This window comes from Natator depressus, chromosome 26, assembly GCF_965152275.1.
Source record: "Natator depressus isolate rNatDep1 chromosome 26, rNatDep2.hap1, whole genome shotgun sequence".
Lineage (NCBI taxonomy): Eukaryota > Metazoa > Chordata > Testudines > Cheloniidae > Natator > Natator depressus.
Genome location: NC_134259.1, coordinates 2,871,783 through 2,885,775, shown reverse-complemented (window position 1 = coordinate 2,885,775; position 13,993 = coordinate 2,871,783).

Below are 13,993 nucleotides of genomic sequence, written 5' to 3'. Positions count from 1 at the left end.
TTCTCCTGCCATTAATCTCCTCCTCTGCCGCACCATTAATCTGAGCCATCTCCTGTCAGGGCTGAAGCCAGAGGACACTGGTTTCAAACAGTATGACTGTCAAGTTGCTCAGCACGCAATAAATCACTCACAGCATCTTCCCTTTCATGTCTGCTCGGCTGGGGAGCTCGCAGATACTTCTTAAACACTTCCATACCCACTTGGATGCTCACTTCATTTTGCCTTGGCCACAAGCCGGGGAACTTTTGCCTCTACCACACACTGCAGAAAGTAAATTCTTCCCTCTGAGAGCAGAGGGCAATTGGATTCTGAGGCTGAAAGGAGCTTTGAGAGGCATCAGCAAGCGCTCTGTTTCACTTGTCATTAGGTAATTTGTATATAGATACGCTGACACAGTCTCTCTCTCTCCTACACAGACGCACTCATACATACAGAGTCTGTTTCTTGGTGTCTCTTGAACAGTGCACCGTCTCTCTCTCACACACACGTCTCTTTAAAAGCACCAGGCTTTGGACGATAAACTTTAAACTGGAAAAATCATAATAATATGCAGGGTGGAAAGCCAGAATAGAGTGGATTGCTTGGTTTTAAATTTGTGGTTGAAATACCAAATATGTTGGTGGGCCGCTTGTGACCCAGTCAGCACACAGCTGCAGCCCATGTGACATCCTCGGGGGGGCCATACAGGTATTCTGTATATTGTGTGGATGCAGCCCACATAACACAGAGAGAGCTACATATGCAGCCCACAATGGTAAATAGGTTGAAAACCAGTGATCTAGTCTGACCTCTTGCATAACCCAGGCCATAGATTTCACCCTGTGATGCTGGCAGTTTGTTGGTGTCCTGCTCACTCTCACACTCACACCCTCTGAGCTGGTTGGGAAATGGAAGAAAATGTTCAGCAGGTATTTTTTCTAATTTTTCATCAAAATCTTAATGTTTCTGAAATTTTCCCACCGGCTATATTCACATCAAGATGCTGCACTAATTAGCCTTTTCCCCAGCAGACTCAGGAGATTGTGGCCACGGACTGAAAGAGCCATGGGACACGTGTCTGAAGGAAGTTTGCCCTGACAGTGACTGTGCTTTACCTGTCTGGTCAATGAACAGGTGGTTGTAGTCTCCAACACTATCAAAGCAACAGGAAAACCCGAATGTACATACACGTGACCCGTATGTGTCTTTGAAAGCATGTATGATGTGTGTGCCTTAGAATGAATACAGAGGTAACATGCATGCACCTTAGAATGCACGCATGCATGACACATGTGCCTCAAAACTGATACACATAAAAGGTCGTGTGCCTTTTAGAATGCATGCATAATGTGCGTTCCTTGAACTGCAAACACATATGACATGCATGTACCTAGGAACGAGCCCTAATTCTGCAGTTTGCCAATTGCTGATGCAGGTGCATTTTTTGGTGTGGGGAAGGCTTTGTAAGTGTCTTTATTTGTTGCTGTAGAAACAATGTAAATTGCAAGGCAAAAATAAATCTGCATTCTGCAGTGACCCTTAAAGCTCATCTGTTCTAGGAAATGACAAATGAAACTGGGAACTCTCAGAAAAATAATTAGCCATAATAAAAAATAGTCGAAGTCCTTGCTATAGATTAACTTGTTTGGGGTTTTATTCTTGATGATGTTATTGATGTTTGACCAGTTCTTTCGAGGTCAGCCTCATAATTTCTAATTCCTGAAGTTATTAGCCTATGCATTAAACCAATGAACATATTAATCAAACCTGATTAGGCAATGGAATAGATACAGGTCACAATATTATTAATGACAGGTTCCAGAGTAGCAGCCGTGTTAGTCTGTATTCGCAAAAAGAAAAGGAGGACTTGTGGCACCTTAGAGACTAACAAATTTATGCATCCGATGAAGTGAGCTGTAGCTCACAAAAGCTTATGCTCAAATAAATTTGTTAGTCTCTAAGGTGCCACAAGTCCTTCTGTTCTTTTTGCGAATATTATTAATGGTTTCGCTGGTTTTACATAGATTCTCTCCATTTCCAGATCTGTTTGCAAGGGGGGAAAGGACCCTTTAGAATCTTGTCACATGTGCAGAAAAGGACTGAGTGATTAAGAATAAAGCTGTTTGAATTAACCCTTTGGAAGCAAACATATTCTCTTAAACAACTGTTTGATGGGAGTTGGTATTGGTTTGCTGGTTAGAACTGTGAACAGGTAGTCAGGAGATGAGGGTTCTATCACTGACTCTAAGGATCTTGGACAAGTTACTTGGGGTCTGATCCACTTCCTATTGAATTCAGTGGAAATATTCCCATTTCAATACTCTTTGGATCTGACCTTTAGAGCCTGATTCTCATTTACCCTAATGCAGCTTTACACCACTCAGATTTTCATTTACCATAAGCCCCCTTTACATTGTCAGACCTGTCATGTCTACGGTCCAGATCCTGAGCTGGTGTAGCTCAATTTGATGATAAGGGAGTTATGCTGATTTTTATGAGCCCTATCTGTTCCCTCCCCTCCCATACTTTTATTACTCACCCATTTTACAGAGTGCTTTGAGATCATCAGATGATAATAAATAATGATACTTTGTTTTTATACAGCCACTTTGATAGGAGGCTCTCAAAGCAATTTTAAAACATGAATTAAGTCTCACAATTTTCCTGTGAAATGGGGAATTATTATCTTTATTTTATAGATTGAGAAATTAAGCCACTGTCAGGTGAAGCAACTTGCCCAAGAGCACATAGTTAGACAATGGCAAATCCAGGAATAGAACCTGTCTCCCACCCTCATTGCTCTAACCTCAGGCATCACTACCCGCCCTGAGCGAGGAACAGGAGCCCTGACTGCCAGTTGTACTGCCCTAACCACTAAGCAAAACTCCCTTCACATTTGGAGAATTGTAAAACATGAGTTCCCTTAGGGTTAAGCCACCTTCAGCTCAGTCATGATGCTGGAAAAATAGGGGACCCCATCCTCCCTATTTAGAGGGGGCACATTTCTCTCTGTATAAAATGAAATGGGCCTTATCAGTTCCCTGTACATCCATCAGCCCATTCTTAACACCAGTGCATAAGGGAAAATGTATGTATTTGTACGTTGTGCAATGTGCAGTGTGTGCTGGGGCGTGGATTATAGCATAAAATGTGCATCCAGAACAATGCATCCAAACAAATGCTAAGCAAATCAGGACTGATCTGCAAAGGTGCTGAGCCCCTGCATCTCCCAGTGACTTTGAGCTGAGTTATGTGGGCTCAGCACCTCTGACAATCAGGCCTAAAATGCTTCATGGGAAAGATTCTCACCGTGGCGAGAGAGTTTGAGCCTACTAGTGGCAGGAGAGAGGAAGCAGCTGAGAGTGAAAAGGAAAGGCCACACTCCAAGACCACTGAACTGCTGTTGTACATGATAATGCAGCAGATAGTGAGTCCAGCTGGCTGTGATGTGAACTCCAAAGTCTGATGTTCGAGGGCTCTCTTGGGCAGAATAAATTTACCTTCTTTGTATCTGGCTGTAACTCACACCCCTGCAAAGCATACTGCGATACGGCATTTGCTGATGTATAACCACAGCCATTTTCACTGTTTCCCTTCCTCTGTCTCCGTACAGAATAATATGCGATTAATTGATTTTCTGTCACTCTTTTAGTAGGGAAAATTAATTTTGCAGCAACCTTGTTTTCTCAGGGTATGAATTCTCCACATGCAGAGTAATTCTGCTTGTACATTATTCATGAGAGAAAATAGTGATGGAGTGTGTGACTGAGGCAGCCCCAAGGCCACAAACTGATAGTCTGTGTTACTGATACAACAATATTCCACGGATGCTTCTAAATAATTCATGTCTACAACTCAATTTGGCACCGGGCGTGAGACTCGGGATGTGACTGGTGAACGGGAGGAGAGAGGTGCCATGCCAGGACACAGCGGTTCTCGATGACAATGCAAAGCTGAAGTCGCTGGAATCACAGCTGATCTCCAGCAGGGCATCAGCGGATACGGGCGACCAGACAGGAAGACACAACACCAGGGCAATTAACCTGTGTTTCCCTTGACTCTAGTTGGATTGCTAAAGGTCCTTGATGCATGGTGTTTCCTAGAGGATCAAACAGGAGTGTATGAGGAAGGGGGCAGCGGCTGCATATAAAAGGCTGGCTGTCCTCTCACGCTGGTGTAAATCAAGAGTAACAGCAGAGTTACACCACTGCAAAAGCCAGAGCGAGGGAAGAATTGGGCCTGTAGGTGCCATTACCAGCCCATGCGGCAGAGGTGAAGAAGCTTGCGAGGCTATGGTGTGAACGTTCGGAAGGCTGCAGAGAGCAGCAATGTCATGGTCTGCATTGTTAAACTGAGAGGGTGTGGCAGGAATGGTGTCTCCTGGCTGGACTCCTGGGCAGCTGTGCAGTCTGGTAACACACCTGGTGGAACATGGGTGGTGTGGAAGAGGAGGGTTTGTCGTGAATCTCAGCTCAGCAAGGGCCTGATTTTCAGAGGTGCGGTGCCTTTGCTGCTCCTGTGAACCTTAGGTGGCATTGGAGGTGCTCAGCTCCACTGAAAATCAGGCCCTGAACATTCCCTCTCCTCACACTGATAACTACGTAAGGACACACAGCGTGGAAGAGTCATCCTTATAGTGCAACACTGAAGATCCCAAGGCAAGACAAAGAAGGTGCAAAGCAAAATGTAGACAGGGACATTTCCTGTGAGCGAGCGCTATCTGGGCTATGGAGCAGTCTCCTAAAGGAAATGGTGGAAGCGCCAGTCATTTAACACAAGACGAACAAATATACTGTACAGAAAAGTGCTCTGCCCTAGCAATGGAGATGGACTAAATGTCACTTAGTTCCCATCTTCTAACTCCAAGGATCCTTCAGCCACCTCTCAGCCTGTTTGCCCCTTGAGTCTCATCGTAATTCCCTGACCAAGGGAGGGCAGAGACATGCCAGTTTCTAATCTCAACCTCCAGGCCACCCACCATAGGCATAAATTCTTCCTCTGTCACAATGGGCCGGGCATGGTCACGTTGGTGAAACGAACTCTGGGGATTTTTTTCAGGGTGAAAACTAACAGCTGGCGCTCAGCAGCTCAGTTTGTAACATGCCCCCGCTCCCCCTCCACCCTCAGCTACCAGCAGCCTTCCGTTAGCCTTTGTAATATTTTTCAAGTGCCCCCAGAGGACAGATACCGAGCAGGAATTTTATCCTCCTGCCGACGTGTAGTCAGAGGGCTGTGTCACTCCAGGGAAAGGCCCTGCAGCAGCTGTGTTGCTGGCCACCCAGGCATGCTTTTCATCCTGACCAAATCATTAAACAAGAGCAAAGGGAACCCCAAGGGCACAACCCGGGGGAAGGGTAACCTAGGGCTTTTCAGGAGCTAACACTTGAGTTGCCCCCAGGTGGGGAATCTGGGTCGGATTTCAAAGCCTTCTGCAAGGGTAAAGCAAGGTACCACCACAGAGAGCCATGGGAGTGAAAAATGACAAGGGCCTCTCTCTCTCCCTCCCTCTGGCTCTGAGTCTTGCTGAGCTGGTCTAAAGACAATGGACCTTCTCTTGGCACTGGTCCCCATTTCGATTAATGACTTGCAATGAGATGCCTAAGTTACATATTGGGGTTTTCAACATCAGCTGTACCTGGCACTCCCCGGCCATTTATCACAGGGAAGCTGTCGCAGCAGCGCATGCGGAGGGCCAAGGAACACAACTTCCTCGCCAGTCTGGGGGCGGTTTTTAATCAAAAATGATAAATCTGATTTCTTCAGGATATTGGAACAGCTGCACCCGACCTGGCTATTTATCTGACAGATCGTCAGGGTGTACGATAACAGCTCTTATAGGATGGATGTGGTGTTATAAGCCATCCAGGCATGGAACATGATTAATGTGATTCAAAGAGATAAACAGATGGGAGAGAGCTCACGCTCTGAGGAATCGCGCCCCTACACTGGGCAGCCATTGGTGAACTGGATCAGAACCACAAGGCAAAGGGTGCCCCGTAGAGCAATGTTCCCTGTGTACGCCAAGCTATCCCATCTTCCGCTGTACCCTCCAGCCTAGCTGCTGTGTTCCACAGCCAGCCATGGTGGTGCCATCCTGCTAGAGCACAAGTAGGCTGCTGTTCAGAGCTGGGTGAAAATTTTCAACCAAAACATTTTTTTTTCTGGAGGGGTAAAAATGCAGATCCAGGTCGACCAAAACATTTTTTCAAACTCATGTCAAATTTGCTGAACTCTTTCGATTTAAAAAACAAACAAAAACTGGAATTCTGAAAGAGTCAAAACGTTTAGTTTCAACATTTTCAAAATGAAACATTGAGAGTTTTCAATTTGAAATGTGTCGTTCAGACGTTCCCTTCGATTTTACTTAAATTGAAAAAACCTTTAAAAAAACCTGAAATGTTCTGTTTTCACAACTTTTTGGAACTGACAGCGAACTTAACAGCTCTATGGCTGATATCCTCCAGTGTTGCCCCTTTTGTGCTGCCTGGTGTGGCTGATGGTCTTTTTTAATGATGCAGCTGTTCCATATGGAGACAGAGTACTAAGGTGTAAGCATTTGTGCAGCACTCCAGAGACCACCAGGCAACAAAACGGCCTACTCTGTAAATTTCTGCATGGAGCAGACACCGATTTTACTGGGAGCACAGTAACTATACTTTTCTATTCTCCACCACCTTTCTTCCAAGGATCTAGACGTACCTCCAAACAATAATTCAGCATCACAGCAACCTGTGAATTAAGGTGTGATGGGTTTGGGCCCTTTGGGGTGTCACCTGATGTGCTGGGGTGCCACTGAGCCAGCCTATTCTGCCAGCCTGGGTTCCCTTTACCTGGCCTTTCTGGGCTAGGCTCACAAGCCTCTTCCAGTCAAGCACACAGGCAGGGCCACACCCAGCTGCACAGGGAGACAGAGATCCACTCTGGGAAGATTCAGCCTTAGGGGCTCACCCCAACACACTGGTGCCCAGTCCCTTTAAGGGGTACAAACCCAAAGGTTTTATGAAATTCACCCCTTCCCTCAATGTGGAGGGAGATATGCACAACTTCTTCCCCATTCCACCCTCCAAGTTAGAAATTACATAAACTGGGTTATATTATAAACAAGAAATAAGTTTATTAACTACAAAAGGTGAACTTTAAGTGACTATAAGAGATAACAGACAGAACAAAGCAGATTACTGACCAAATAAATCAAAATATGCAAGCTAAGCTCAATGTACTTAAGAAACAGGTTACAAAATGTAAATTCTCACCCTAAATGCTATTTTAGGCAGGTTGCAAAGTTTCTGTGATTCAGAGTTCGAGTTATATTCCTTTTCAGACTGGACTCACATCTCAGTCTGGACTCCCCCCACCCCCTCCTTCCCTTCAGGTGGCTTTAGCAGTCTTTCTTCTTGGACAGACAGGCCATGGAGAGGAGAGGTCCCTTTGCCTTCCTCCCCACACTTAAATAGGATTTACATAAGGCAGGAATCCTTTGTTTCCTAAACTTGACCCCCCCCCCCCTTCCCTTCCAGTGGAAAGTTACAAGAAGTCCCAGGTAATGTTTAGTATTAGGTGAGAAGACCACCTGACTCTGTAATATCACAGTGTCCAAGAGTCATTGGCAGTCCGCAGGAAGGCCAAGCCTTTTCACAGTCCATTGTCCTTGCTGATGGGCCATCTGCCCTGTCTGGTTTTTCCATTGTTGTACCTAAAGTGTTAGCAGTGCGTGTCACCCAAAGTAGCATAGTTGAAATACAGATACATAGTCAATATTCCTAACTTCAGGTACAGAAATGATACAGGCATAGAAATTTGATAATCACATTCAGTAAATTACAACCTTTCCAATGATCTCTTACAAGATCCATCTTGCATAAAGTACATCTCAGTTATGACATGTTCATATCATAAGCATATTTTCATAAAGAATATGGAGACAAATGTCACATAAGGAAATATTGTTATCCCCAGACATAGAGGAAGCAGAATGCTTAAGTGACTTGCAATTTAAGATCACTTGGAAAGGCCGGTGATAGAGCTGGGAAATAAACCCAAGAGTTTAACCCGCTCTAACCACTGACTCTGGATCAGGCCCACAAGGAACTCTTTGGGAATCTGCTTGACAGCAAAGTCCAGTGCAATCAATGGGAATCTTTCCATTGACTTCAATGGGCTTTGGATCATGAGACTCTCCAGTGAAATCTCCATGGGATGTGCAGGATCAGATAAAAGACTTGGGCTGGAGAATTCTTGCCACTGGGTTGTGGAGTACCTGCATCATTCCTGCCAAACAGCAGTATCCAAGGGAAGAGCTTATCTCCTCCTCTCAGTGTCTCAAATGAGTCTTACTGGATATGGACCAGGGAACACTACAGAAAAGGGATGGGGAAGAGAGAATAAGAAAGTGTCATTAGTATAGAATTTCTCATTGAAAGGAATGGATCAAATAAAAACTAAGGCTTAATGAATCACGACCAGCACAGACTAAAGGTGACCCTTCAACATTATGGACTGGACAAGGATTGCAGAGGATTAAGCTTACATGAGCATCATTCCAATCACACCAGGAGGAAACAATTCCCTTTGGGTCATGTGGAGGAAGCTCAAAATTATTACTTCCTGCCGGGTCCCATTCTACCTTTTATGAAACACCTGCAATAAAGAAAGGATAAAAACTAAAATGAAACAGCCATTGCCCCTGCAGTCCTGGGTTGAGCTCCCAATGGTAGGTTGGAGGTCAAGGTCAGGCAGCCATATTTCACTTGGCAGGGCCTATTCTGTTTTTGTCCTCATTCGTTAACAAGACTGGATCAATTACAGAGAGCCACTGGGAAAACAGATTTCAGAACCCTGCTGAAGTGTTTGTGTGTATGTGTAAGTGGAACATTAGCAATACAAGCCACCAGAGATGAACCATAAAAAGGTGCTTTCTTTTGCCTCCAAACTTTGCTATACAGCCGCTGTGTAGCATATACTTATAGGCACAAGGCCTATAACCTCCATCCAAATGGTAATAATTCCCCCAGGACCCTAACATACTTGTAATTTACAACTCTGCTAAAATGAACATTATTTCAAGCTAAGTGTATTCTCCTAGGTGCGTATGGAATGTGGTAGCTTTCCTGCTGACAGTGGAGTTTCTTTTTTTAAATGTCATGCATTCACTTTCATTACTTCCAAATAATTGCCCAAAAGATCAGCAGCCGGACAGGCAAGAGCATTTTATATCACTGTTAGTCAATTCCAGGATCGTAAAAGAAGCCACAGGGAGCAGGTCTTGACTACAGTGGGGAAATGACTTTCTGTTCAGTGGAGGCTGGGAGTTGATAAAGAATCCCGGGTAATACTGTGACTGCCTTTTAGCTGAAAGGACCAAGTAGCCATGAGAAGTGGGACCCACTGGGATGTTTTTCTCTGGGACAGGTTCTCAAAGGGTGTAAATCCATTGAATGCAATGGAGCTAGACTGATTTACACCAGCTCCATGGTGCAACCCCAGAGATCATGAGCCTGGCTTAAAAATCATGATTTTTAAAAAAAAATAATAAATGGTGCATTCTTTTTCTTTGCCTTTTAGAGTCTGAGCCTTTAGGGTGTTCTCATGTCACTTTTACAAGCTTTTCTTTAAAAAAAATCTAAGATTCTCATGTAATCAGAACTAGAACTTTAAGAAAAACATCAGATATCATGGGGAAATCACAAAAGATGGCAACATTGCCAGCTGAGGGTCCCTGGCCCAGTCTGGCCAGCACAGCTATACCAAGGAGAACCTCAAAATGCACAGTGACTCAGATGAGCACCCAGACATGGGGATGTTATAAAATCTATTTGAGCCCATATGACAAAGAATCTAATTGAAACTGATCATCTCTCTGTAGGTTTTTTGGACCATCCTGTAGAACTGAATAGTGAATTCTATCTCTGCTGTAGAATTCTACAGGATGGTTAAAAATATACCCATAGAGAGGATTTCATTCTGTGAAATTCTCTGGGTCTGATTTCCCATAGCCCTGCGCCTTGCATGGTCATTTATACCAGTGCAAAGTACAAAAGGCTCCCAGATCAGAGTGGGGGTGTTTTACACCCAATTCGCACTGTTGTACTCCGTCCCCACTTAACGTACACTTTCCACCAACGTGCCTTAAACCTGAGTGCAGACCTCTGTAAGGACAAGACGGGAGTCTAGTCTCCAGAGCCCATTCTGTCTCTATGGTGGTGGGTAATTAGGCCTGGTCTACACTCAAAAATGAGCTTGACCTAGCTACGTCATTCAGGAGTGTGAGAAATCCACACCCTGAGCACCGTAGCGATGCTGATCTAAGCCCCAGCGTAGGCACAGCTAGGTCGACACACGTTGACCTAGCTACAGTCGCGTGGGGAGATGGTGCTCCTCCAGTGATGGAAAAAGCTGCATCTGCACTCTGGGGGCAGGCTGGCAGAGCTACAGCCCCATAGCTATGCTGACGTAGTGTAGACATAGCCTTAGTGCCAGCGGCTTTTGTCATATGGAGATTTGCTCACCAGAGACTGGACTGCAGGCATGAAACTCATTCCCCTGAGCAGTCATGAGATGCTACCAGCCTTGCAGTATTACCAAGCTGGGCGGCCTTCAAACCAGCACCCGAGAGAGGAAGGGTTTATCAGCCGATTACCCGTCTGCCTTCAGTTGTACGCTGTTTGACTGTGACTGGCTGTGGGTGTGTATTTTTGGTCTTGTCACCCTGAATGCCTTCCTTGTTGTTGTTTGTGCCCTGCTCTCCCCTCATGATCTGCTGCACCTGTGGCAGGATTCAGTTTAAAACTACAGGAGACCTTGCAGGCGGGATAATCAATCACTTCCTCGCTGCCCCTGCAGATCAAGGAAGCAGAGGGAGAAGGGAGAGGGAGGATGGCTCCAAACACCTGGTTTCAGGAAATTGGGCTTGTAGGTCAAAAGACCCCCTGCCCCTCCTCTCCTCTTGGGGAATCTCTAATGGACGGAGCCAGCAAAGGTGGGAGTGCATGCCCAAAGGAGAAGACAGAAATTGAAGGGCACGTGTACAATGTAATGTCCAGCTGCTGCTACTATTTGTATTACAGGATTGTATTGTATTCCAAGTCCCAACTCAGATGGGGAGCCCACTGTGCTAGGGCTGTACACACGTCTAGTAAGAAGACAGCCCCTGCCCCAAAGTGCTTACATACCCAAATACACAAAATGGACTAAGGGTGGGAGAAAGAAAGGATTAGTATCCCCATTTTACAGATGGGGAACTGAGGCACACAGAGAGTAAGCGACTTGGCCCAGGTCACACAGGGACTCTGTGGCAGAGCCAGAAATTGAACCCTGGTCTCCTGACACCCGCTATCGTGTCTCAGCCACAAGATTTTCCTAATAAAGTGTTATGGCTGAGGCTCGGGGACTTAGATGGTGTTTGCTTGGGGGATGCCCCTGCATTGCCTCTACTTGGCCCACCATACCCCTCGGCACACCCACAGAAATGGCAAGTGGCTGAAATGATGGGGACTAGCATAACCAGGGAACAGCGTCTCCTGTCACAGTGCTGGTGAAGTGCTGTGTTTCAGCGCCTCGTGTCCTCTGCATAAATGCAATTTCCCCAAATGTCAGACGGAAAGCATTACAGATAACACACTGTGTGTGTCTTTGACCCAGTAAGTGCCAAAATCACAGATCTCATTATTCTGACATGATAGAATTTTTCCCCTCCCCGCTGCAACCCTGCTGCTGTTGTTTTCCAGACTGCAGACATAATTGCCGAAGGTGCAAAGACTCCACAGACAAATACATCTTGCCTACTTCCCTAAATCTAGCAAAATGCCTGCTCTGTGTGTGCATAAGAAAATACTTTTAGATCATACTCATAAGCAGTGCATATTTCCACTGGGTGCCAGTCACAGTCATATTTACCTTTTGGGATGTCCAAGACGGCAGGGCCAGGCAGAGGAAAGTGCTACAATTGCAGACAATTCCCAGAGACAATGTTTCACAGCTATGTTTGCCAGCCAGTGGACAGGCATGAGACCAGAGCATGACTTACGTGGTTAGTGGAGCTCTTCATCCGGAAGGCCTGTGTGTGCATCCCACATGTGAGTGCGCTTGAGCTGCAAATGGGGCCTCACAGTCTTATCATGTCAACCAAAAAGAAAGCCTCGCTCCGGCCATTAGGAGCCACACTGAGCTGGTGTCAGAAGTTGCTCTTTGGAGACCCTACAGCCCTGCTCAGGAGCAGTAGTCATGAATGAGTCTTAAATATATTGACCCTTTCAGTAGGGTGTTATCATGGGGTGAGGAAGGGCAGCATAGGAGGTGCCCTGAGAAGATCATTGTTCAGTTCTCAGCTCAGCCAGACTTGTGTGAGCTTAGGCAAATCACTTCCTCTTTTTCTCTGCCTCAGTTCTCCATCTGTAAAATGGAAAGAAGAAGAATAGCCCTTCCTTTTCTCCCTCCCTTTGCTTATCTTGTCTATCTAAGCTCTTCAAGGTAGGACTGATTATTATTATTATTATTGTTTATTGTTTATATTACCATAGAGCCTAGGAGACCAGTCATGGACCAGGATACTATTGTGCTAGGTGCTGTACAGACAAAATAGGAAGACACAGTCTATGCCTTAAAGAGCTTTACTGGGTTTGATGAATCTGTCTTACTATTTATTTTTCTTTTGTGATTTTATCTTTTGGAGAAGAGAAGGAGGTAAATACTGAGAGTGGGATAAATGTCAGCGACAGACAAATAAAACACCATGAACCTTAATGAATTTAGAACTTTAGAACCGGGAAGGACCACTGTTGTTAGCCATCAGAAGCCTTCTGTCTTCCTACATTTCTCTTGCAGTTTTAATTTGATTCAGTAGTCTTCTTCCTTAATTACTGTTTTGTAGCATTGCTGGGCACTATTAAACAGTGACTGTGTTTTACCCCAGAGGTGGCTGCGTTTCAGGAGTAGGCATATGACTTCTGATTACATCCAGTTCGTAAAACATTATAGGATCATTTGGGATGAAGCAAGTTAGATACAATTTCTTATCTTATTGCTAGAGAAAGTTGCAATTTTTTGAAATTTGAAAAAAGTCATAGAAATTCCAAATTCTGATGGGAAAAAAAATTAAAAAAAACTTTGGCAAAATGTGTCCATCCTTGTTTTTCCACCATCTCTGGTTATTTTCATAACAGAACAACAGCAAGGAAGCCATTCCTGCAGCGGGACTCAAGCCCAGTGTCTTACTAGTTGACCATCTGGAGAACATGGACTGCCAAGGTCTATTTTTGGTATCAAAGAGTTCAGACCTGAGTTTTATTTACCTGTACACAAGATATCAGATCCCAATGCCATTCCTCGCTTCTCAGCAGCCTCCAAAGGCCATTAGAAAGAAATCAAGTCGAGGACTGCAATTAATTTTACCCAGCTACACCGAATAAGTGACTAGGTGATCAAAGTGCCATTAATACCACAGCCATCCTTTCAGCTTTATCTTATTCTCACGAGGTGGAGTTTGTAGATGAGGGAGGTGAAAGAGCTTTGCTGATGTTGATTAATAATAAGCTGGCCCTGAACTACTTGAGAAAAATGAATGCTGAAATCTATTGCTGTATTTGGAAATTCCGAGGAATAGTTAGGTGCTTTCCACTTCTCTGAGTTTCCTTCAGTTAAGCAATAAAGTAGCGTTAATACAACTCAATGACGTACTAATTTTATGGCAATATCACATCACCAGTCTATTTTAGGCACTTATACGGCCTCCATCACCTTAGTACCTAGAGCCTCACAATCTTTATTATTTATTAGTTGTATTGCAGTAGTTCCTAGGAATCATACTCATGGATCAGAGCCCCATTCTAGCAGGTGCTGCACAAACACAGGACAAAAAGACAGTCCCTACCCAAAGAGCTTACAATCTAAGTAATCTTTAATGTATTTGTCCTCACAACATCCCTGTGTGATAGGGCAATGCTAGTGTCCATATTTTACAGATGGGGCACCGGGAGACTAAGTGACTTGCCCAAAGTCACAAAGGAAGTCTGTGGCAGAG